Here is a 25,883-nt window from a genome sequence, read left to right on the forward strand (position 1 = left end):
GTATTTTGAATAAAGGTTTGGACTTAGTCTATTTCTACTTGTTACATGTGTAGGTCTTGTTACTTGTTAGTTAATGTACACCCGTACAAGAAACCCAGACATCTCCAGAGTAATCTGGAGGGCAAGGGCAAGACCTATCACATCTTAATGCGTTAATGATTACAGTTAAAATTATCAAAATGAGAATAAGGCTTATCATTCGGTGTGATATTTGTTTCGGACGTAGTTTTTTGTTTTATATGTGATCTTGCTATTTTTTAATTTCAGTTATTCTTTTTTTGTTTCATTGTGTGTGCGTTATTTAAAAAATATAATCAAAAGTTAAGCCTGAGTCAAGACCTGCTACTCTCTGTCACTAGGGTAGATGATGTTGAATTCAGCTGTTTCTTAGGCAAAAGTTGATGAGAGTGTTATGTGTCCTGCACAACTATCGTACATCTTTCTCCTGCTAGGGCCAGGTTTCCATGCAGAAGGGGGAAGAACTGATGAGCTGATACAGTTGTAGGGTCCCATAAATGGCGCAAGGGAGATAAGTGACAATAGCTTTCATTGACGCCTGGAGACGAAGGCAGGGGCATCTCCTATTTCTTATCGCAGTGTTTCTCAAACTTTTTCATCAACGAAACACTTCGCACTGTCTGAGTATTTAGCGGAAGACTTTCCTTATTTTTTAGAGGGATTAATTCATATGGTGGCCACCGGAACACTTCGCACTGTCTGAGTATTTAGCGGAACACTTTCCTTATTTTTTAGAGAGATGAATTCATATGGTGGCCTACTAGATAATTATCCCAGTAGTTCGCGGAACACCTATTAAGGCTCGTGAAACAGGAGGTGCTCGAAATACAGTCTGGGAAACGCTGGCTTTTCGTTTCAGAAAACCATAACTGAGTTACGCCTAGTTGAGCTTTCACCATTGTTATCATAGTGTGTGCTGTAATGAGTGTAGTCAAAGAAGTCTGTCTGTCGTTCGGTCTGTCTTTACTTTTCTCTTCTGAGCTCAAAAGATCGTTTTTCATTTTTTTTTCTTTTCGGTCGTACATTGATAATTTCTTTCCAACATTCTCTCTTTTTGTTTTACCCTCGCTTTTTTTCCTTCCTTTCTTTCTTTCTTTCTTTCTTAGTTATTTACTTTCGTTCATTCATTTGTTCTTGTTTTTTCTTGTTTTTTCTTTCTTTTGTTGATTTTTTTTTCGTTTATTCATTGTTTGCATTTTTTCTGACATTCAAAACTTCTGTTCTAGTGTATCTGTACCCTGCCAGTCTCTGCTCACCTCTCTCTTTCTCTCTCTCTCTCTCTCAAGTTCTTTCGTTTTTTTAGTGTCATCCCCTCTCTGCTTCCATTTCTCTCTCTCTCTCTCTCTCTCTTTATTCCTCTCGCTATCTTATGTTATCTTATATAATACAGACGTTACTTCAAAAAAGATGATTACGTCCTACGCATCATGCATTTAGTCATGCAAATTAACCAATGACCTAAATTCTGCCAAGTCACTGGTTTTCCTGGCTGGCTCAGGCAACCCATTCCATGCTTTAATAGCACTAGGGAAGAAGGAGTATTTGTACAAATTTGTCCTAGCATATGGAACGAGGAATGTGCCTTTATCTTTGTGTTTTTCTGAATATTTTATTAGATTTTGTTTTTGAATTTGAAAATTATAGTTCAGTGTTTTATGTATAATTGCTACTTTACTTTTGAGTCTTCTGTCCTGAAGGCTTTCTAAATTTAGTGATTTAACTAAAGGTGTTACTCTAGTCAAATGTGAATATTCGTTTGTAATAAATCTCACTGCTCTATTTTGTGTCTGTTCCAGTTTCTTAATGTTTTCTTGAGTTGAGGGCTCCCAAACAGAGGATGCATATTCTATAATAGGCCTAACCAAGGTTAAATAACATTTTAGTTTTATGTTCTTATTTGATTTATAGAAATTTCTTTTAATAAACCCTAATGCTTTGTTTGATTTGTTGATAGCTTCATCAATATGGGGATTCCATGACAGTTTTTCATTTATTATAACACCTAGGTATTTTGCGTTTTTAGTCTGTGTTACTGGTTTATCATGAATAAGATAAGTGGAATTAATTTGTTTAAGTTTAGTTTTTTTGATGAAGCTACCAAAAAATCAAAAATTTCTATAAATCAAATAGTAACATAAAACTAAAATGTTATTTAACCTTGGTTAGGCCAATAATAGAATATGCATCCTCGCATTATTTATATATTTATTCTGTCTAATCTATATGTGATACCGATCCATGGCGTAATAGTATAAAATTATTTAAATTACAAAAACATTTACAGCAGCTCCCATCTGTATAATTTTCACAACACATGGCACGGACAATTTGAATATGTATAATAATTAAATAACAATTATTAACGCTTGTGGCGACAATGTTTTTTTTTAATGCTTTTTTGTTCAATTAATAAAATTGCGAAATTCGTTTCATTGCTAGTAATTTCTCTCTTTTTCTCTATTTCTCTCACTCTATTTCTCTGTATTTCTTTCTCCCTTTCTCTGGTTATCTCTTTGTCTTATTTTCCTGTTTCTCTCACTCTATTTCTCTCTTTTTATCTCTTCATCCCTCTCTATATCTCTCTCTCTTTTTTTTTTTTACAAAATTTAAATTAATCGAGATTGGTAATGACATTGTCATAAAACAAAAATGTGAAAAAAAAATATTCAAGTCTTTAGTTGTTGATGTGGAGATAGTCGTTCGATTTTTTTTTTTATTTTCACCTTCGATTACAAAATTGGAAAAGATAAGGCATGTGTAGGAATTAAGTCTTTGCGAACTTAAATGTGTAATGAATGGCACTTGAAGCTCAGAGATTCGGGAGGTTTGGGGGGGGGGTGCAACAGAATTGGGCAAAGTGACGAAATGATCAATCGGTTAAATAAAACAAAGCTTAAAATAGTTACACAAAAATATAAAATCTACTTTTTAATTAGGTTGGATAAGTCATGTCTTTAAATTTGTAATTAATAATTAAATTTCTAATAGATCTAGACTATTCTAGACTAACAATAATAAATAAATAAATGCGACTAGAAAAATTGTGACCAATTGTTTTTGTTTAGCGGGAGAAAGAAGGGGATATCTAAGTTAATATAACCGTGATCGCTTTTTAAATGCGTTTATTTAAAAAGTAATTATTAAGTTGAACGACATGGATTCGAACTTGAGAGCTCTGTCAGAGGGCAATCACGTCATCAGAAAATTCCTAAGTGCGAATCAGTGGCGTACCGAGGGGGCAGCGGGTGGGGCAGCCTCCCCGGCCGCTGGAGTGAATGTATATATATATATATATATATATATAAATTAACTCTTTCTCTCCGTAATTATTGTTTACGTTCCGATGGAATTATTCATTTGGTTCATTTGTGTTTCACTCCCCTGTTATGGTCAAACTTCAATAACTTTTGAGTATGTAATCAGGAAATGTTATATTAGGCATTTAATTATAGAAGACTGGATGCTCTTTTTATATAACAAAAATTAAAGTTTATAAAACCAAAAATCAATTTAATTTAATAGGGTGAAATAAACGTTGGTATCGTCAGTTAGGAGTGAAAGAGTTAATATAGGCAATATATTGAAACACAATATAAAATATATTATACATCTGTCGCTATGTTCGTTAATTTGTATTGTGCTTCCTGGTGAATTTTCTTATGCAAGTTTGAATGGCCTACACCAGTGATGCCCAACCTAATTTGACCGAAGAGCTATTTTCATTTCCGACACTCCTGTCGCGGGCCACATGACAGAAAGGGTACAAAAACTAAACTAAATTGACCTGAAACTATTTTTATTAGTAACCTAGTAATCAAGTACTAACCTTAGTTAATGGGACATTTAACTTTTTTTTACGCGTCAAAAAATGACTTCCTTTCTCTACTTCAAATGTAAGTAACATTGTAGCTAGCCTTACCACCGACTCATTTTCTTGTCTTTTTTTTTGGTAAATATTCTCAAAAATCCTCCTATCTTCAGGCCACTGGCGGATCCAGGGGGGGTGGGCGGTAGGGGCGATCGCCCCCCCCCCCCACTCGACGAATTTTAGTATAGAATTCACACAATTTGTATACGAATTTATTACTTATGTTAATAATATATACTAATTATTTATATGTCAACCTATTTTTAGATTATTTCGCCCCCCCCCCCCTTCTAGTATTTTGGCCGATTTGGTGGGGTCAGGAGGGGGCGATGGCATCAATTCGCCCCCACCCACCATAAACTTTCGAGTGGGGGGGGGGCGGTCCTATTTATTGCTAACAGAATCAATTAAATATCTATATGATTAAAACTTGTTAGTTATTGATATTTTAACCGGTCTTTATATTATGTCGTTCACCTGTTGGCCGATTGGAAGGGGAGGAGCGAATACCTCCACTGCTCTTCCCATCTAAACCCTTTGAGTGGGGGTGGGGGGGTCGGTCCCACTTTTATGGAGAAATCATAGTCTGGGAACAAAATAAGTCCAATATTTATATAATATAAACAGGTGGAAGTGCGATACATGCAATCACCTTCCCCCATCGGACAAACCAATACTTTTTCTTTTTGTTTTATAGTAAGAAATTAAAAAATTAAAAAATCAGTCACTAATATAATTTATATATGCTATAAAGTAAATTCTTATATCGAGTCGCACAACCCCTATTCTTTAATGCAAAATGCAATCAATAGCAGAAATTATAAAAAGGAGCGAGAATTAATCGTTTTCATTTTACCGCCCTTCCCCTTTCCAGACAGAGTTTGTGTAGTTTGACATGAATTTATCATAATTATTTTAAGAAAGACTTTGCTTTGGAAAAGTTATAATTCAAACGAAATTTTTCAATATAACAGTCACGGTTCAGATGAGTTCAAAAGCTAGATAATCCTTTTCTAGTCGCATTTTTCCAACCTTTACTCTATCTCATATTTTTCTAGTTAAATAAATTAAGGACAAATTCTCACAATTTATGCTTTAATTTTATTGAATATTATTTATCGAATAATTTTTTTTTCGGCGGCGATCCTCAAAGCCTTAATCTAAATAAGTGGGGTATCTTATCTTTTCAAAGAACAAATCGGTTTTACTTGCAATGTATTAAGGGACTTTAAATTCATATTAGAATATTTTTCAACATTATTCAAAAGGCACTTTATATTAGAATGAATAATGAGCTGTAGGTCAGGAGAATGCGTTACTGCAGTGAAGAATGCCAGAAAACGCTTTTAGCGTCAAGGCTTCGCCCCGAACCTCACTGATAAATAATGAGCTGTAGATGTCAGGGGAATGCGTTTCTGCTGTGAAAAATGCTTAGCCCCGAACCGCACTGAGGAAGCTTACAGCGCTCTCCCAGACCCCCAAGTTTGCAAGAGAAAGGCCTCAACATGACTGTTTATTTTTCGCCGAAGATTGGAGAAACGGACTTATTTTATTTTCATACATCGAATATATATATATATATATATATATATATATATATATATATATATATATATATATATATTTATTTATTTATTTATATATATATAATATGCTGTACGCACGTTTATGCATAGGGTTAGGGTTTACTGGGCGTTAGGGTTAGGGTTTGGAAAAAAATCGACCCCTCCACTCCAAAGTTCTGGATCCGCCATTGCTTCAGGCGTAGTTTTACAATCTTTAGTTCGATGCGCAAATAAAAAATGCCGTCTCATTTGTTTTATAATACAGTTTATATGTTGTTGTTTTTAACACTGCTAGACTTTTTGTTATGAAACAGATATGTTGGCCTATTATCATGTTCCACATAAAAGTAAAGATTCGTTCACTTTTACTGGTAGATTCTAAATTCAGAGTTCCATTTCATAAACACACAAATGGTGACAATTCTTCAGAGAAAAGTTGGTGCCCTAACCCCTAACCTGGTTGAAGATAAATCTTTTAACTTTTTTTTTCAACACTTTGTGCCAACTTTTCGGCGGACCTAATGGAACCACGTCGCAGGCCGGATCTGGCCCGCGGGCCGTATTTTGGTCATCACTGGCCTACACTATTGGAAGATGTTGTTACGCCACTGGTAGACACTGTTGAAGAGACTACAATAAATCTCAATTCCTTATCACGAATCTCCTTGCAGTTCCAGAGAATGACTATTTGTTTATTTTATAATGATGTCACTCAGCACTGTCATTAATGGTAGTCATCGACACATAGGAACTATCTGAGAACCTCTGTAAGTCCCCACTCTCACCAATAAACAGCTCCTCAGATATATCGTGGCCCAAATCTCGAGCTCAGGCCGTTCGCTCCCCCCCCCCCCCCCGTCCCAAAAATCCACTCACTATTAGTGTTCGCCATGCTGTGTCTTTTTTGTCGATTAGGCCACGCCTCTTTTCTCCGCTCGTGACCCAATTTCCATCTCTAGAGAAGGTAATTAAACCTTGAAATATTGATCACCGATGGAAGGGTTCTCAAGAACGACACATTTAGGTCAACAACAACAACAACAAACTAGAGGACTACCAAAAATAGTCTTTTTTTTTATTTCGTGAAGACCTGACATGACGCTTTGGCCACTCCTAGTCCCCCAATATCTATTTTTGTTTTCTCTTGATTCTCTCCCTTGCACGGAATCTATTTAAATCTCTGGCCATCAAGTGTCTAATAACGTCAAGTTTGGATGCACTCTAATTCACTTTGTTTTCCACAAATAATAAAGTGAAGGCTTCTTCCGAGAATTTCTTGGATTCGCAGCTTTTTGTTTACTTAGAACAACGATTGTTTGTGTGTTTGTTTCCCCTTGTAGGTGATGTCTATAAATGAAAACAAACAAAAAAAAAGTAAGTATTTATTTTGATGACATAAGATGGATTGAGTAAAATGTATATTGGCGTGTCAACACAGTTGTTCAGAGTTCAAATCTCGCCAACTAATATTCCCAGTTTAGAAGAATGGGTTAAGCCTCTGCGAGCTGTCCCTCTGAAGTCGTAAGTTGGCTATTACTTATCAAACAAACTTCGTGTTCAATGAAAGCTTTAGACTGTCTTGAATAAACCAAATAAGAAAACGTATTTTTAAAAAAATGCTTTTTAAAAAACAACAACAAAGTTTAAATTAAGTGTACTTTTATCAATTAGTTTGGATCAGTCGTGTAATTAAATTTGTAATAGATCTAGACTAATCTGTGCGATTAGAAAGATTTTCACCAATAGTTTTTGTTTAGCGCAATTTCATGCTTTTAGCTTTCTCGATGCGCTATGATTCCATCAATTTTCTGGGTCACTTGGGAAAAGTGGGGGTGGGGTAGGGAGAAAGAAGGGATTATTTGTGTGAAGGTTACCGTGATAGCAGTTAAAATGTGTTTTAATTGACTTGAATTCGAACTCTAGGGCTCAAGCTTCATCAAATCAATACACTAACCACTGTGCCAGCGAAGGGCTTATGAAAATAGAGGGTTTTCATGGCTATCAAACTTTGAAGCGACGCCCTAATTCTCTACACAAAATATAAACGGGCCTAATTCAACTTATATAGTCACATCTTTCTAGTACTATTTCTTTCCTTTTTTCGATTTAAACATTATTATTTTTTCTTTAATTTTTGTTTTGTCAGTAGGAGAAGTAACGTGCAGGAAATATGTACCAGACGGAGATAGACAGAATGAGTTGATATAGTAAAAGAAGTAAAGTTTTCCCTTTCAGACCTTTCGATCTATGGGGCAGATGATGTTTAGGCCATCTGTTTCTTTGGCCAACGGTCAACGAGAAGGGTGTCATATGGTCAGCACAACGACCAGCACAACGACCAACCTTTACTTTCTCCAACTAAAGCCAGGTACCCTTTAAAGTTGCGTGGAGTCGGAGGCGCCCTAAAAAAATCCCGAAATTCAAAATGCCAGTCTTCACCGAGATTAGAACAACTCAGCCACCGCACCCCTTGTATTGGTATAAGATTTGTAATAAACTCTAATTTATAAACAAATATTTGAAAGATTGAAATATCTCTATGAATGATAAGCAATACCTTCGATTAGATTAAGGATGAGCGCAGTGTTTCAGGTGGACATACAAACTCAGTTGCGACCTGCATATATTCCCACACCTGATGCAGACAAAGTCGTTGTAGAGCCTAAAATGCTAAGATGATTAAAATCAACAGGCTTGAATTAGATCTATTTAGATCTAGAATTGTCTAAACATTATCTCAATGGAAACTAAGAGAAAATGGCTTTAAATCATAGATTGGCGTGAATATATATTTCTGTGCTTAATAGCCCATTCTATTGAAAATCTGCATTGGGGATTGCATTATTTATAAGCTTTGAAAACTCAATCATTACTTTTATAAGACAGAAAAGAGCTTTTTTCCAAGATTCAGTGCGAATGCTTTTACAGCATTTGAAAAAAAACAACACTACTTTTTATTCGTATTTTATCCTGAAATTGACAATAAGTTATGTAGCAGAGAAGTACTTAGAGGCATTTGAGATATACCAACGTACCCATCTACACTTCTGATTTAAAAGGAAACAGTTATTGTCAGTAGCGGCCTAAGGGGTTGTCATGTGGGGCAACCGCAACAGGCCACGCAAATTAGGGGGGGGGGGCGTGATAGGAGATTCCCTTGTTACGTCAGGTCAGTTTTTTATGCTTGGTAGAGATGCTTTACAAATTCGACCTAACCATGCAACATGATGCAAGAACATCTTCAGCGAATTAAGAACGCCAAGAACGCTCACCACCAGTACCTCGGATAATGGATTCAAAACGAGCTCAAAGACCTGATGGCATGTTTCTTATATTATCTTATAAGAAGAAGAAGAAGGAGACGTTACTATAAAAAAAGAAGATGGTTACGTCCTACGCGTCATGCATCTAGTCATGCATGTTATCCAATGACTTAAATTCTGCCAAGTCATTGGTTTTCTTGGCTGGTTCAGGCAGCCCATTCCATGCTCTAATATATATTTGACTGCAAGCTTGATGCTAGCCACAAAGAACACATGTCTTATACATAGAAAACCAAAATTTAATAAAAAAAACTCTGAAAGACACAAAGATAAAGGCACATTCCTCGTCCCATATGCAAGGACAAATTTGTACAAATACTCCTTCTTCCCTAGTGCTATTAGAGCATGAAATGGGTTGCCTGAGCTAGCCAGGAAAACCAGTGACTTGGCAGAATTTAAGTCCTTGGTTAATATGCATGACTAAATCATGACGCGTAGGACGTAATCATCTTCCTTTTTGAAGTAACGTCTGTATTATATAAGATAAGAAGATAAAATAAGCATTTTGTGGACGCATCAGATCCAGACGTTAAGGTGGAGAACACTTCAAGTGTATATAGTTCAAAGGCCAATACTACAGTGCTTACTTAAGACAGTGAGTTTTGTAACAAAAAAAAAAAAAGGCCTTGAGCGTTGGAGGCGAACGATCCCGTTCATCATCATCATCATCATCATCATCATCATCATCATCAAACTCCATTAGAGTGAGGGCTTGAGAGGCTCAAATCCTCTCTTGCAAAAGCCCTGGACAGAAACCCTGACGTCTTGCGTAGTGCATAAATGTCGCCATACAGGTCGAGAATTGTGGGTTTCCCAGACCTGTCGAGACGGAGATCAGCAAGTCTGGGGCAGTCAAACAGAATATGAGGCACGGTTTCCTCTTCTTCCCCGCAGCGGGGGCACCGTGAATCAAAATTTGGCCATAGCCGCGAGAAATATGAGCCAACAGGACAGTGGCCTGTCCTGCACTGTGCTATAATAGCTTGCCTCCACCACGGGGAAGTGCGGTCAGGGCGCCTCATGCGCTCCCAGACTCCACGGGCTTTTTGGGACTTGTCCCAAACGATCAACTAACGATCCCGTTAGCGTGACTTGGTACGATATATATTCAGGCTTCCCTTACGGCTCATTCGCTCTGGGCCCCCGCGCACTGCCAAGGCCACCTCTGATTATAGTTCTGATATACCTCGTACTGTGGTTCACCAATAGCATCTACCAGTATAAGTCGTTTCAGAGAATGCTGCGTCTTTCTAAACTACCTTGGATGAACTTGGACCTCGTACGACTGTCCAATAAGATCCGTGTTTAATGGTCCTTGTAAAGTCCTTCTTCTAGTATTAATACCTCTACTACATTTCAAATAATGTCCTTTAGGACCTCTTCTAACATCCTCCTTTTTTTTTTTACCTTGTCCTATTTCCTCTGCCTCTATAAGGCAACTGATCGGGTTAGCATCGACATACTCTCCACACCGGCGTTCTTACCCTGCGGCCGTGAACTTGAGACACTTTAAACTGACCACCATTACATTGTCACGTTAATGCCTGTCCACCACGGCTTCTGGCTAACAATTATTGAGCCGAGAAACAGCTTACTGCCCACTGACCATTATGGACTCTCCGTTTTTTTTTTATCTTAGTTCAAAGAGCGTCGTGCTAGAGGAAGGTTTTATTATCGACTATCGACTTAGTAGCTTAGCATTAAAATAAAACAGTCGACACTGGTAGTGCATGCTTAGTAGATACTAATAATTCTAGTCCTAAACATAGAGACACAATATATAAACTCTTATGCACTAAATTTAGAGTTTCTTATGAACAGAAGACTAAAGTAGCATTAATACATTAAACACTAAACGATAATTTACAAATACTAAAACAAGACAAGATTATAAGGAGAGTTTGTGTTATCACACAAACTCAGAGGTAGCCTCGTCGGATCCCTAGAAGAAGGGTTTATTATTGACTATCAAATAATTCTAGACCTAAATCTAGTGACACAATATATAAACGCATATGCAAGGATTAGTAAAATCACAAAATTTAGAGTTTCTTATGAAAATAAGACTTAAAAATAAAGCAGCATTAATACTTTAAGAACTAGACTATAATTTACAAATACTAAAACAAGAAAAATACTTTAAAAAAAAAAGCTTGTATTAGTTTGGATCAGTCATATGATTATACTCATAATGAGCCTAGACATAATAAATCTGTGCGATTAGAAATGTTTTGTACCAATTGTTTTTGTTTCGCTTTTAGCTTTCTCAATGCGCTTTGATCCTATCACTTGTCTGGACCAGGTGTGAAAGGGGAGGGAAGTAGGGGGTATCTTGGTGAATGTTTACATGATCGTTTTTTTTATGCATGGGACAAATTCAACTTATACCATCACATCTGTCAAGTACGATTTCTTTCCATTATTCAAGAATCCAAACACAATAATTAATTAGTTAATTAGGTAATTAGCTATCTGATTATTTTTTGTAATCGATTCTTGTGTTGTCAGGTAAAAGAAATTGTTGATCAAAGTTTCAGCTTTATCCGAGATTAGGTGTGGGTGTGTACAAAACTTTTTACAAGACAGACAGACAGATAGACAGACTGAGTGAGTTGATATAAGCTTTGTAAAAACAACTTAATAAAATACTAAGAATAAAACAACATTCTTATTCCAGGACAAACCGTCCAAGTGCTCTTTCTTCCACATTGCCACTATACCATGGAACGGGTTGCCTGAATCAGATACCAATGACTTAGCTGAGATTATGTTTCTATTTAGCATGTACGACTAGATCGAAACAAAAGTATTGTATAGGAGAATCTCATTCTCTTCTGAATGAAGATTTTACCCTCGATGTCGAAAAAAAAAGTGTATGAAAACAAGTTCTGTTATCATTTTGGTGACCTTACCACATTTTACTGTATGGCAAAACTTTATGTCAAGGACTAAGAATATTGCAATAATTAACATTATGCATAAAACAAGTTACCAACATTGTTTGTATTATAATATGTTTTCAGTCGATCAGCATTCGAGGAGTGCTCAGAATATTCATATTTAAAGAACATAATAAAATACTAACGTACATACACTTTTTTTTTCGCAACATTTCATACAACCTTATATTTATTCCTAAATAACCATTTACTGATTCATTTATGTATGTATCAAGAGAGCTCAACATTTGCAGTACGGATCCGCATAAAATTTCGTACACAGGTTCCTTTTACCTCTTAGGTGCTTGCCTTAAACGGTTGTGACAGATTCGCAGCCTGTACGCTAGAGCGAGAAAAGAAGAAGTAGAGAGAGAGAAGAAAAAGAGGAGAAACGTAATGAAAGGGTGAGAAAAATAGGGAGATAAGGAGAGAGAGAGAGAAAGAGAGAAAGAGCGGGCCGTTCAATTCTACGTATCAGATGTAAGAATTTAATAGCTCAAAAGTATGTGAAATGGGATCGTTGAAATGGGGGGCGGGGGGCAGTTTTTATGGGCTTTAAAAAGAAATTAATAAAGAAGAGAAAGGGTTCCAGCCCCCCCCCCCCCCCAAAAAAAAAAAACAATTTATAGGTTGGTAAAAAATCAACGGGCGTAGCCGGTGTGTAATGCTAGACTTGAAATAAAATGTAAACTCTACTTAGTGATAGTTCTGACTGTTGTAAGTAACTTGTGACTGTACGAACTGTGGCCCCCAACGATACGTGAACACCGAGTTGAGAAACACTGCCCTGAATACAACTATGACATTGTGGCTCCACAGTCTTCATGAGTCGTATTCAAATTTCTATACGAGATTATAAATGGATTCTCTTCAGGTTTGCAAAAACTGCATGTTTCTTCTTTTATATAAAGCAGCTGATTCAGGTTGTTGCTTTTTATCACCAGATTTAAGTTTTCTTCAGAAACACTTAAGATTGGAGAAAGACAAACGTAGCACTGTAGCATCAGCTACCGACCATCAACATCGTTTTAATCACGTGATACTCTAGACCTCGTTACAGACACTGATTGTATTTCTTGACAAAAGAACAAGAATTTATTTTTTTCCTTTTAATTTCAACGTCTGAAATGAACGCGCGTATTTATTTTCGTGCCAAAGTCCGGCAACTCCAGTCCAGAAGATCACCTCCGAGTTACTGTCCCTGGTTGACAAGATGACCTTCTGTCAAACAACTGTTAACGATTGGAACAGTTTGACGTCATCGACGGACGTTAGATAAATAATAATTAACACTTTCGTTTCTAGGACCTCGTCGTCTGGCGTCACGTGTTTGACTTATTTTCCAGACAAGAGAAAAAAAAAACAACTCAAAACAATGTCCAGTTTGTCAAGAATACAAAAAAAAAAAGATATTTATGGAGCGTAGACTACGTATAATGTTTGTGTAATTAAAACTGTATTTTATTTTCATTTTCAAAATAACAATGTATCTTTTGTTGGTAAAGGCTAGTCGGTCAAATGTAACAGAGTAAGTTCGTTTTTAAAGAATTGACACCTGATCATGTGGTAAATCTCACTGGACTTCCATCACAATGATCTTACACAGTGATGCCCACAATACGGCCCGCGGGCCAAATCCGGCCCGCGACATTGTTCCATCCGGCCCGCCGAAACGTCGGCACAAAGAGTAGAAACTCCCCCTCATTTCCAACAAAAAAAAATGTTGAGAAATGTATCTTACCTACTTAAGAGCCCTCTGATTGATTGGCAAATTGGCACCATGACCTTAAACATTTATACGTTTATGAAATTGGAGAGTTCAAGTAGAATTTAGAATCTACCAGGAAAAGTGAACGGATTTATTTTTTGGAATGATAATAAGCCAACAAATTTGAGTTGTATAGAAAGTGTAGCCATTGTTTGTATTTTTAAACAACAGATAATCGGCATTATAAAACAAATATCAAATATCACATCATTCTAAGTTTGTGGCGAATAAAAAGATTTTTAAACTACTCCTAGAAATTGGAGGATCGATGGGAATATTTATCAAAATGAGACAAGAAAATGAATCGTTGGCTAGATAGCTATTATTTTGCTTACATTTTAAGTAGAGCAATGATACTAGTTTCCGAAGAAAAAAAAATATCTTTCAGATATCCCATTTATTCATGTAATCATAGTAAGTAGAAACTACTAGATCAACTGGTTTCTATTAAAAGTATTTTAGGTCAATTTCATTTCGTTTTTGTACCTTTTCGGTCATGTGGCCCGCGACACGAGTGTCGGAAATTAATTTGGCCCGCAGGTTGAATTAGGTTGGGCATCACTGATCTTACAGAAGGTTAGGGATTTATCATCTTCATTTCTAAAGAAATGTATGAAACTTGCTAAATTGGGCTGATAAAGTTTCTATTACCGTAAGTCAACGAGGGTGTAATGTGGCCAGCACAACGACCACAGGTAATTTAATATTCTATAAATATTGACCCAATTTACTGACCAGTACATATTGATTCAAGGCCCAAGTTGAGTTCTTGAACATTTTATGTTCCTACCTACCTCACAATGATGGCCGCCTGGTCGTGTGGTATCCCTTGTGGTGGACTGTCGTCTCGATGGCCCGCCGCCATCCGCTGTCATCCTGCAGGAGGTATGGGTTCTGTAGCATTTGGCGTCTCGAGAGACAATCTTTTCCTTTTGCAACTTCTCATGTGACTGAAGAGGTCAATCCTTGATACACAGCAGCGGTCACAGGTTGGACATCTGTAATCACCAGGCGCTGTTACAATGTCATCCTTTTTTCTACTTCTGGTGTGTAAGCCATCTGCAATCAAGGACCCTTCTTTTATGCTTCCTCACCATGTGGATCTATCCAGTGCCTCTTTTCCCTAATAGCTAGAGTCGATTATGAAGAGCTTCATGTCGCGTTTGCATACATCATTAAACCTTAAAAGTGAGCGACCAGCGGCTCTCCTGACTTTTCTTAGGTCACCATACTGAATGTCTTGTGGGAGTCGACCTAGTGGCATTTTGTGAAGACCAAGCCAGCCAATGCGTCTGCTGCTGATAACAGCGCTGATGTCCTGGCACACTGTTTGGGTTTAGATGTAATAATCTTTAATTCTAAAGGTACAACCGAAACAACCAATATATATATATATACTACATCACTTCTGAGCTGTATGTTGTTTTGCAACATCTTCCAGATTGTCTTTATTTTTTTAAACATTTATTGATTTGTTTTTGTGTTTATTAATAGGTGGTGTATGATGGCATACGATGGCAGGACCGTATTACAAATAACGACGTTTGTATGAATGAATTTCTGTACTGTGTGGAGAGACTGCTTGTAGTTCGACAGCTATGTTGGGCAGGGCACATATGGAATGGTGGACGACGGCATGCATAATGCAATTCTTTTTTAATGAGTTGACAAATGTTCGGCTTAACAAAGGTACCCCTTGCAAACGGTTTAAAGACCAGCTTAGGCGCCGCCTTGCTTTAACTGACATAGAAGAGAGCACCTGGCAGCAGGCGCTTCCAAAAAAGACGGTGGAGACTTATTACTTAGGCATAGGGAGGCACATTTGAGGCCAAAAGGAGAACGACAGCCGAAGGTAGACCTTAGTCGGCGGAAAGAGAACCTAAACCGACCACCGGCAGTCAACGGTCATGTCTGCGTTGGTTATGGCAAATTATGTAGGTCACAGCTAGGACTTCGTACCGCGTGAAATACTGCACTACTACTTACTCTTCTGGAAAAAATAATAGTTGCTAGAGAAAGAGAGAGAGAGAGAGAGAAAGAGAAAAAGAAATACCGAAAGGTTATAATAAAGCGACGTCTACTTGTGTGATTGAGAGAGAGAGAGAGAGAGAGAGAGAGAGAGAGAGAGAGAGAGAGAGAAGAAAGGGGAGAAGAAAGAAAGGTGAATAACATTATTTTATGTATTAACAAGGTCACCAAGACCTCTCCAATGCAAGACAAAGGTCAGGACGTAGGTCCTATCAAGAACTGTCACCTACATTTCAAAGTTTGAGTTAGCTCACTAGCAGGCTTCGTCACTCTGGAGCAGACGACAACAGTGGAAGGAAATTAATCATTAGTATATGTTTTCACAGAAAAAAAAAAGTGCATTCAAGGAGGGCCTTCAGTTCTACAGTACCTGGGCTCCACTTAGCCTGGTTGTTTTTTTTATTTGATGTACTCAAATACAACCAAACAAAACAAAAACACTAGATTAAGAGAGAAAGAGATGCAGAGAGAGAGAGAGAGAGAGACAGAAAGAAAGAAAGAGAAAGACAGAGAGAAATAGAGACAGAAAGAGAGAGGCAGAGAGAGCTAGCCAGGAAAACCAGTGACTTGGCAGAATTTAAAGTCATTGGTTAATATGCATGACTAAATGCATGACGCGTAGGACGTAATCATCTTCTTTTTTAAAGTAACGTCTGTATTATATAAGATAAGAGAGAAATAGTGACAGACAAAGAGAAAGAAAGGGAAAGAGAGAGAGAACAAGAGAGAGAAGCATGAGAGATGACTAGGAGAGAGAGAGAGAAATACATAGAGACAGATAGACAGAGAGAGAGAGAGAGAAAGAGACACACACACACACAGAGAAAGATGTGGCTAAATTTGTTGGGTTTAGTCCCCTTAAAAAAAAATTGTTAACGCTATTTCTCCATCAAGCATTCAACGATCAAGTAGATACTTTTAAACAATTATTTATTGTACCTAACAAAACATGAATCAATAAAATAATACTCAATTAGTAAATTAATTATTAGTAATTAATTATTTTGATTTGAAAAAGGGAAATAGCTTATACAATATTGATAGAGATAGTTTAAGGAGCGGATAAGTTTAAAAAAAAAACAACGATTTCTTAGATTTTGCTTGTTTCTTAAATATATAGACTACGTTCACTGTGGAATTTCTAGGAAAATCATTAGATCTGTTCAAAAAAAAAATCTTTGCTGGACTTCATGAAGAATTGTAACAAACACTTTTAATATTAGTAATAATTATTATTATTATTATTATTATTATTATAACAACTGACCTCACAGATACCTTCAAGGCCCTTCACATTCCTAGAAACATTTTCATTGCCTGTCAGAGGGCGGTACTGCTGCAGACCTGCCACATCACCAGAGAATGCCTCAATGGAAACTGATAAAGGGACTGTGAAACATTTTGTTTCCCTGGCAGAGAATGAATACTCGTTCGTTTCTAACATAATAGTAAATAAAAATAATAAAAAAGTAATAATGAAAAAAAAGAAATAATATTAATAATAATAGAAAAAATAACAGAAATATTAATAATAATAATAATAATAGAAAATAATAATAATAATAGAAAAGAAGTAATAATAATAATAATAACAATGAATGTTGTTTCTCTTTAACTAAACTCGACTCTGGCAGTGCCAGAGAATGAATACTCATTTGTTTGTAACATTATAATAATAATAAAAGTAGTATTAAATAATAATAATAATAACAATTATAATAACACTAATAATATAAAAAAAATAATAAATAGAAATAGTAATAATAATAGAAATTGGAGAAATAAAAAAAAATAATAATAAAATAATAATAATAATAATAGAAATAATAATAATAATAGAAATAATAATAATAATAGAAATAATTATAATAATAATAGAAATAGTAGAAATCATAATAACAATAATATTAATAATAATAATAATAATAAAAATAACAAAATAATAATAATAATAATAATAGAAAATAATAATAATAATAGAACATAATAATAATAATAATAGAAAATAATAATAGAAAATAATAATAATAATAATAGAAAATAATAATAATATTAGAACATAATAATAATAATAGAACTTAATAATAATAATTATTATTTTTGTTTTTATAGAAATAATAACAATAATAATAATAGAAATAATAATATTATTATTCATGAAATGCAGGGTAAAATGTTATTTTCGGTTAGAGTTTTATTTCTTTAATATTATCATGGATTGGAAATACTAAAGAGAGATACGCCTCCGCCCTTCTAGAATCTCCGACGCTGAGAATTCAATTTCAAATTTTTTAATGGAACTAGTCGGAGGTGGGGGGAGAAGTTTTGTCATCACTGATAAACTTGCTCCCGTCCTGCCCCGCCCTAGCTGGCGGGGCGCCTGATTGATGCTAGTCTACAATTTTGCCTGTGTCAGAGAGGGCGGATGCAGCGCCCGGGTGCAGTTATCACTGTATGGACTTTGTCATTGTCTTAATCAAGACTTAAGGTAAACAGGGACAATTTGTTGACACCTTCTGGACATTTTTTTTGTTGACATTTTTTCGGACATTTTGAACTAATAAGTTTTGGGTGAACAAGTTCTTCAACTCAAAACAAGGGAGACAAAACCTAACAGTAGAGGGTGGTAACAGATAGGTTGTGAAAATACGAAATTAACAGCCAGAAGAAAGGTAGTCAAATGGGCGACAAAAATAATGATAAAAAGAATGAAAAGTGGAAGAGAAATAAAGAGTGAGAAATAGAGATAAAAAGAGTGAGAGAGATAACAAGAGGGAGAAAGAGGGAGTTGGGTCGACCTCTAGGAGACAGTTTTCTGCCCAAGGCGCCATGGAGGATCTAGATCTAGATCTAAGTTAGTAGGGAATAACTATTTCACCTGTACGGCATTGAGTCCTTGACACATCTTTTTCGGACACTGCAATTTAAAATGTATCTCTATAATTATAGTAACCTACTTTAGTGCAGCCTATTAATTGACCAAAGTCTGGCCAACATTTATTACTTTGACCAAGATCTGGATATCGATCACAATATCACGCTTTCAATTCCTGGTTGTACTCACATTTTATCAGTCATTGCCATCTACCTAAAATACAATTACAAAATACGGGCGTAACTGGGGGATATTCTGCAGGTGTTGGAATTACGCAAATACATACACAGAGGGAATAAACGAATTAGTCATAATTGTTTGCACCATAACGAAAACAAGAAAAAAAAGTATAGTTACTTCTATCCTTCACATTTCATATTAGTAGAATGGATACTACTATAATAAACTATACTCACTAAGTTCTTAGGTAGAAGATACTTGTATCAATTTTATGTCTCTAGTTGTTTCAATGGTTAAGTAGTATGTCTTTGATATTAAGTTTACCTAAGGCCCAAGGATTCCTATTTTTTAAAAATTAAATAAAATTAGTTAAAAAAAAAAAAAGAAGGACTTGTAAAGTGAATAAAAAAAATATTTGTAATAGTAATGTAATATCCAGGAACATTGTTGATTAGCCCAGCTTTAAGTGTTGGACATAAAAACATCATATCAATGAGACTTAAAGCTGATCTGTCAGCTGGTAAACCATCCATCAAAATCATCAACTATGAACAATTTTGGATCTTCGATCTCTGTAATGAAAATGAAAAACTGATCTTATTTGCACCACTCCGCATGAGTCTATCCTCTCCATGACTCCTTACGTTGAAAACATCACCTAAATCTCCGGACTGAAACCATTTACCCTGTGGTGGAGGGCCGATGCTGAAAACCTATTCACAATTACCAACACTATATCAGTATATTTCAGAGCAACGACCCTTGATGCTTAGTGCTTACAAAAATTAAATGTGGACTGACAAGCTAATAAATATGAATGGTATTTAATTATAAATCTTTTTTTTTGTCATTATCTGCAACTGGTGACAACCCTATGGATAGTATGCCGACGAAGCCTGTGGCAAACAGACCACTTGGTGAGAACCATGAATCAGCAGACGATATGTATCGACTGGGCGTGATAATGAAAATGTTGTGTCAAACTACTCTATTGATGAGAGGAGAGATAACTCTTTTTAATTGGCAATGAGGTAAGGAGGCCAGTGGAGTAGGTCACTTTGCCATTTGCAAAGACGACACAATCACACCAATGTGACACCGACATCTGGAGACAGCTTGCCCCTCCACCCACAGTGTGGCCAGTTAAGTAACATGTTCTAGATTACAAGATCAGTGATCCCCAAACTACGGTCCGCGGGCCATATCTAGCATGTAAAGCTGTGCGATCTTGCCCATGTAGGTGTTTACCATCAGGCCACAGTGCATAAAGAAGTTGTTTCATTTGCAATCAGCAATTTTTCTGCCTTCAAGCGGCACATTGGTTCCAATAGACTGGAGGACCTTCTGTCTTAATGTGACACATTGGTTCCAATAGAGTGGAGGACCTTCTGCCTTGGTGCGGCAATTTTGTTCCATTAGCCTGGAGGACCTTCTGCCTTGGTGCGGCAATTTGGTTCCATTAGACTGGAGGACCTTCTGCCTTGGTGCGGCAATTTGGTTCCATTAGACTGGAGGACCTTCTGCCTTGGTGCGGCAATTTGGTTCCATTAGACTGGAGGACCTTCTGCCTTGGTGCGGCAATTTGGTTCCATTAGACTGGAGGACCTTCTGCCTTGGTGCGGCAATTTGGTTCCATTAGACTGGAGGACCTTCTGCCTTGGTGCGGCAATTTGGTTCCATTAAACTGGAGGACCTTCTGTCTTGGTGCAGCAATTTGGTTCCATTAGACTGGAGGACCTTTAGACTGGAGGACCTTCTGCCTTGGTGCGGCAATTTGGTTCCATTAGACTGGAGGACCTTCTGCCTTGGTGCGGCAATTTGGTTCCATTAGACTGGAGGACCTTCTGTCTTGGTGCGGCGATTTGGTTCCATTAGACTGGAGGACCTTCTGCCTTGGTGCGGCAATTTGGTTCCATTAGACTGGAGGACCTTCTGTCTTGGTGCAGCAATTTGGTTCCATTAGACTGGAGGACCTTCTGTCTTGGTGCAGCAATTTGTTTCATTAGACTTTTGGGGCCATAATAGAGATATAAAATGTATATTACTAAATGGATGTTTTCTGTTGGCGAGCTACCAATAATTTAGAAAAAAAATGAACGTAGAAAGAGTTTGGCATGGATAAAGATGTGTATATACTTTTTAAAACAAGTGTTTATATTGCTTTGTGTCTCTTATAACCAGTGTGTCTTGAGGGCAGAAGTTTTAAGTTGAATAACTGCTTGAAAGGATAGGCTCAAATTTGAGCCCACTGGTTGGCAGGCAAACGCTTTACCAATCAACCACTCAGCGACGCACAGTTTTTTTTATACGTAAAATTAATATGCAATATTAAGCAGACACTCGGACCAAGTATTAGGTCCTCAGGTCGGCAAGTGATCAAGCAGGCCAATATATCATGACAGGATGACAGCGTAAATGAACAGCCAACCAACTACACTTAACGATCTCTCACTAAAGTACATGTCAATAATACACAAACACAGTGATGCCCAAACTCATGGCCCGCGAACCACACCCGTCTCAGCTATTTTTCTTCAGCTACATTTAGTCTTTTCTCAATTTTGACAGACGACTTCCAGACGACTTCCATGTCTGACATGCATAAGTTGCTGCTGGGATGACGATTGTGTTAAGAAGGTGTATTTTTGTCTCAATTTTAGCGGTGATGTGGCGCCTGAAACATGAGTGAGACATTTCCCCTGCAGGTCGTTGACTTTTCGCCACAAGCTGCTGGTAGACAACTAAACCTCAGTTGGTGTATTATATTTGAACTTGTAAGAACTTCTAATAACTTGAATAACTTCTTTGTGAGCTAAACTAAATAGAACTTTTATTACAATAGAGACAAATTTAACTTGAGATGAAATTAAATAAATGTAGTAGACTTTAGTAATAAAAATAATATAAATTGGTATTTTGAACAAAATCTAACTCACTACAAAAACACGTCTTTTCTGTCTGGCATCCTGGAGTCGTCTCTCCTACCCAAGACAGACTACGACAAAGCCACTTATCTTACATTATTTACCCTGCATAGCCACCAACCAATCACTAACTTCGTCTCACGTCGCCATAGAAACACACACAAACACATTCCATAACAGAGATGAGCATGTCCCACAGGCTGGCAAAGTTTGGACACCACTGCACAACAAACAAACATGAAGTCATTAAACCCACACCCTTGGTGTTACGGTTTATCAGACCATCTTCAAGCCAACTCGAGTTCCCCACTCATGCTGTCTGTATTTTTCTTCGATTTTACAAACGACGGCTGGTCTATAATGGACACGAAATGAGCTGATAAGGAATGCGATGCTGTATCTGACTGTGGGGCGGAGGAATCATCAAAGGCTTGTGTTTACAGCTCCTGTTCCAGCGTTTTGAGTTTTGTGCACAGGGTTTTGGCAAGAATAATTACGTCTGCCTATAAATGTTTGGTTTCTTAATGAGGTAATTTTCTTTTATCTGGGCTTCATACAACATGATGACTGACTGAACGGGTGCGGGGAAAGGGGAGGGGTGGCGGTTATCCTGAGCGATCAGAATCACTTGCTAGGGGTTAGGGTGACATGACATGATTTCCTGGTTGTTGAACTTTTTTTCTTCTTTTTTTTTTGATGAGAGATTCTATAAAGTACTTTTAAGAGTGAATGAGTGTAGTCAAATATTGCTTTATGGCAGTGGCTTGGGTACGTTTAACTAGGAATGGTATGTTAGAGAGAAGAATGAGAGAAGAGACAGAGAGAGAGAGAGAAAGAGAAAGAGAAGCACGAGGGATGAATAAGGGAGAAGCACGAGAGATGAATTAGAGAGAAACACGAGAGATAAATTAGAGAGAAGCACGGAGATGAATTAGAGAGAAACACGAGGTATGAATTAGAGAGAAACACGAGATATGAATTAGAGAGAAGCACGAGAGATGAATTAGAGAGAAGCACGAGAGATGAATTAGAGACAAACACGAGAGATAAATTAGAGAGAAGCACGAGAGATGAATTAGAGAGAAACACGAGGTATGAATTAGAGAGAAACACGAGATATGAATTAGAGAGAAGCACGAGAGATGAATTAGAGAGAAGCACGAGAGATGAATTAGAGAGAAACACGAGAGATGAATTAGAGATAAGCACGAGAGATGAATTAGAGAGAAACACGAGAGATGAATTAGAGAGAAGCACGAGAGATGAATTAGAGAGAAGCACGAGAGATGAATTAGAGAGAAACACGAGAAATGAATTAGAGAAGAGCACGAGAGATGAATTAGAGAGAAATACGAGAGATGAATTAGAGAGAAGCACGAGAGATGAATTAGAGAGAAGCACGAGGTATGAATCAGAGTGAAACACGAGAGATGAATTAGAGAGAAACACGAGAGATGAATCAGAGTGAAACACGAGAGATGAATTAGAGAGAAGCACGAGAGATGAATTAGAAACAAACACGAGGTATGTATTAGAGAGAAGCACGAGAGATGAATTAGAGAGAAGCACGAGAGATGAATTAGAGAGAAACACGAGAGATGAATTAGAGAGAAGCACGAGAGATGAATTAGAGAGAAACACGAGAGATGAATTAGAGAGAAACACGAGAGATGAATTAGAGAGAAGCACGAGAGATAAATTAGAGAGAAGCACGAGAGATGAATTAGAAAGAAACACGAGAGATGAATTAGAGAGAAGCACGAGAGATGAATTAGAGAGAAACACGAGAGATGAATTAGAGAGAAACACGAGAGATGAATTAGAGAGAAGCACGAGATATGAATTAGAGAGAAGCACGAGAGATGAAACAAAGAGAGAGACTGAGAGCAGAGAGAGAAAGAAAAAGAATATCTGCAGAAATAAACAAATACAAAGATCAACTATACTTTTATACCAGATATGTACATAAATATAAATCGGATGTTTTTACTGAAACACGTTTAGGCATACAAATGTGGCATATAAAATGCAAGCCCTCTCTAAGAAAACAATATTCTGAAAGAAAGACAAAATTTCTCCGCAATAGATATACCACGATCCTTTTCTCTTTCACAGGCTCAGTGGATAACATGTAGGGACAATGTAACAAACGCTGGCTTAATTAGGGTTATGCAAAATGCTGGTAATTATTACTTACGTATTACTAAGACAATTACATATTTTTTGTCATTAGAATTAAAAGTACCGTAACTCCTTTCCAGAATGAATATGAATGGAGAGTCCTAACAAATCCTTTATTTGTCGACCTTGACCCTAGAACTAAACTCTTCCTCTTAATCTTCACCCAGACGTCGGCGGCGACGGCAACAAAAGATTAATTTTTATCCACAAATGAATTTTTCCCGCGTAATGCTTAATGCTGCTGCCTGTTGAGTATTCTTTAATATTGCGTCCACAATAGTATCAAATTGTAAGTTTCTGTAATAACTAAAACTAGGCCTATATCTAAAATGTAACACATCGTAAAGTTAGGAATAACTGACTAGATACATTGTTTACATTCTTCATTCCCGCCATGCTTCGGAATAGTTGGCAGTTGAGGAAGTATAGGACGGAGCAGACGTCAAGGAGGGAGACATGTTGCATGCGTCTTTTTATGACTTTTATATTTTGACCAATGAGAAGTTGCGGTGGTTTTATGTGTGTGTGTGTGTGAGAGAGAGAGAGAGAGAAAGTGACCACATTATTAATTTACAGACTTACAGACAAGTCCTTACAATTAATAAAAATAAATTTGATAAATTTTCATTGGCTGAGCTATTTTTGCTGAGCGGCTAAAGGCAGCACGGAAAACTTCGAACGAATAGCAGCTCTACTCACAAGTCCACAAGAGAATAAAGAGATTGGACCAAAGCACTTAGATTGTGTTGAAGAAGAATGAGGAGCGCGCATTTATCAGTCCTGTTTATTGAGCCTTTCATCATCATCATCATTTGTTCTTTGACTTTCGTCGTAACCGAATGGTGTAACCAAGTCCCTCCACTTTTCCAGTCAGCAGCTGTTCTTAGATGGATATCAAGAGAGGTAGGTCCAATTTTTTATGTTATCCAGCCAGCTTTTCTTTGGAGGACCCTCTCTTCGTGCTCCCTCCACTGTAAGATGTGAGAACCCCTGTTTCCCTTTACACCGCTTTATGTGTCTAACAGCAATGCTGTGAAGCAACACAAATCAGGCACACTAACCCCAAGAGCAATACTAGAAGATAGACAAATTCACAAAATGCATATTTAAGAAAAAAAAAGTCTTTAACAATGTTCAAATGAAATATTTCTGCATGCAAACGTCTGATAGGCCAAACTCCGATCACAAACATAAGTTTCATCTATATGATTTAACATTTGTCACCCCTCCCTTACAAATGTATCGAAAATGTTCTTAGCTTTGATCTCACATATGCAATGCTATTTATCTATATGGAAAACAAATCGCAGTAGATTGAACTAAGTTGTTTATGAACTGTTTTTACAGACGTCTGGATCCAGCGTACACAGCATGAAAAATAATATCTGAGTAATGAACACTCAACAATGTGTGCGCGTTATGTTTTCAATCAACGCGACGAAAAACAAAAAAAATGTTTATGATGGTGTAAATACAATCTAAGACAGTGTTTCTCAAATTTTTACTAGTGGCAACTCCCTAGACGAAAGAACTTTCGTTTTCGCTCCTGTTAGCCAGCTGGGGTGGCGTTAGGTGGTGGTGTCTCCAACGCCGACAGGAGATTCTATAATCACCGTCACGTTAGAAAACCAGACCAGTTCTGATAAACTAGCACCTGATGCTCAGTGTTTTTGGAAGCCATTCCCGGCGTCTGTATAAGAACAATTACCATGAAAGCTCTTGACGTTGTCGGTTACGCTATAATGAAATATTACTAGTACCTACTGTTAAGCGCTTCCGCGGTGCTGAGTACTTGAAATAGGAACAAACACCAATGGAGGTAACACCGAATTCAATGCTGGAACAGGAACACCAACGAAAGGCCAACAATCGATAAATGGAGTCGACGCTACAACAAACACTTTTAATACTCAAGAAGGGAACCGTCGAATGTGACCTACTTCTAGCCGTCTATATAATGCTTCTTATTCCTACTGTGATAAGAGAAGCGTCTTGTTTCTAGCGTCTCCTAGAGTGTTCTTATTTTTTTTTTAAAGTTCTATCACGTCATCGTTGCTAAGTAAAAACTTTCCCCCTATTCCCGAAACAAATAACTAATTCCTAATCGTGTCATAACACTACGTAAGACACTTTGTTTTTTAAAAGTTTCGAAATAATGACTTTTAAAAAAAAAAAGTTTAAGTCTATGTTGTTGCTAACGCCTCTCGTGAAAAC

At 37.0% G+C, this 25,883-nt stretch overlaps 1 long non-coding RNA gene across 2 annotated transcripts; it reads right to left on the minus strand.

The window, feature by feature from the left end:
- Positions 1–6,529: 6,529 nt before the first annotated feature.
- On the minus strand, positions 6,530–24,082 carry LOC129926610 (uncharacterized). 2 transcript variants are annotated; one of them, XR_008778316.1, is made up of 4 exons: positions 24,048–24,082; positions 16,777–16,946; positions 8,009–8,121; positions 6,530–6,798 (listed from the first exon to the last, which is right to left on the minus strand). It is a non-coding gene; the product is annotated as an uncharacterized LOC129926610 (long non-coding RNA). The 2 variants fall into 2 exon arrangements; XR_008778315.1 differs by having other exon boundaries at positions 23,734–24,076.
- Positions 24,083–25,883: the final 1,801 nt, after the last annotated feature.

This window comes from Biomphalaria glabrata, chromosome 6 (assembly GCF_947242115.1).
Source record: "Biomphalaria glabrata chromosome 6, xgBioGlab47.1, whole genome shotgun sequence".
Taxonomy (NCBI): Eukaryota; Metazoa; Mollusca; class Gastropoda; family Planorbidae; genus Biomphalaria; species Biomphalaria glabrata.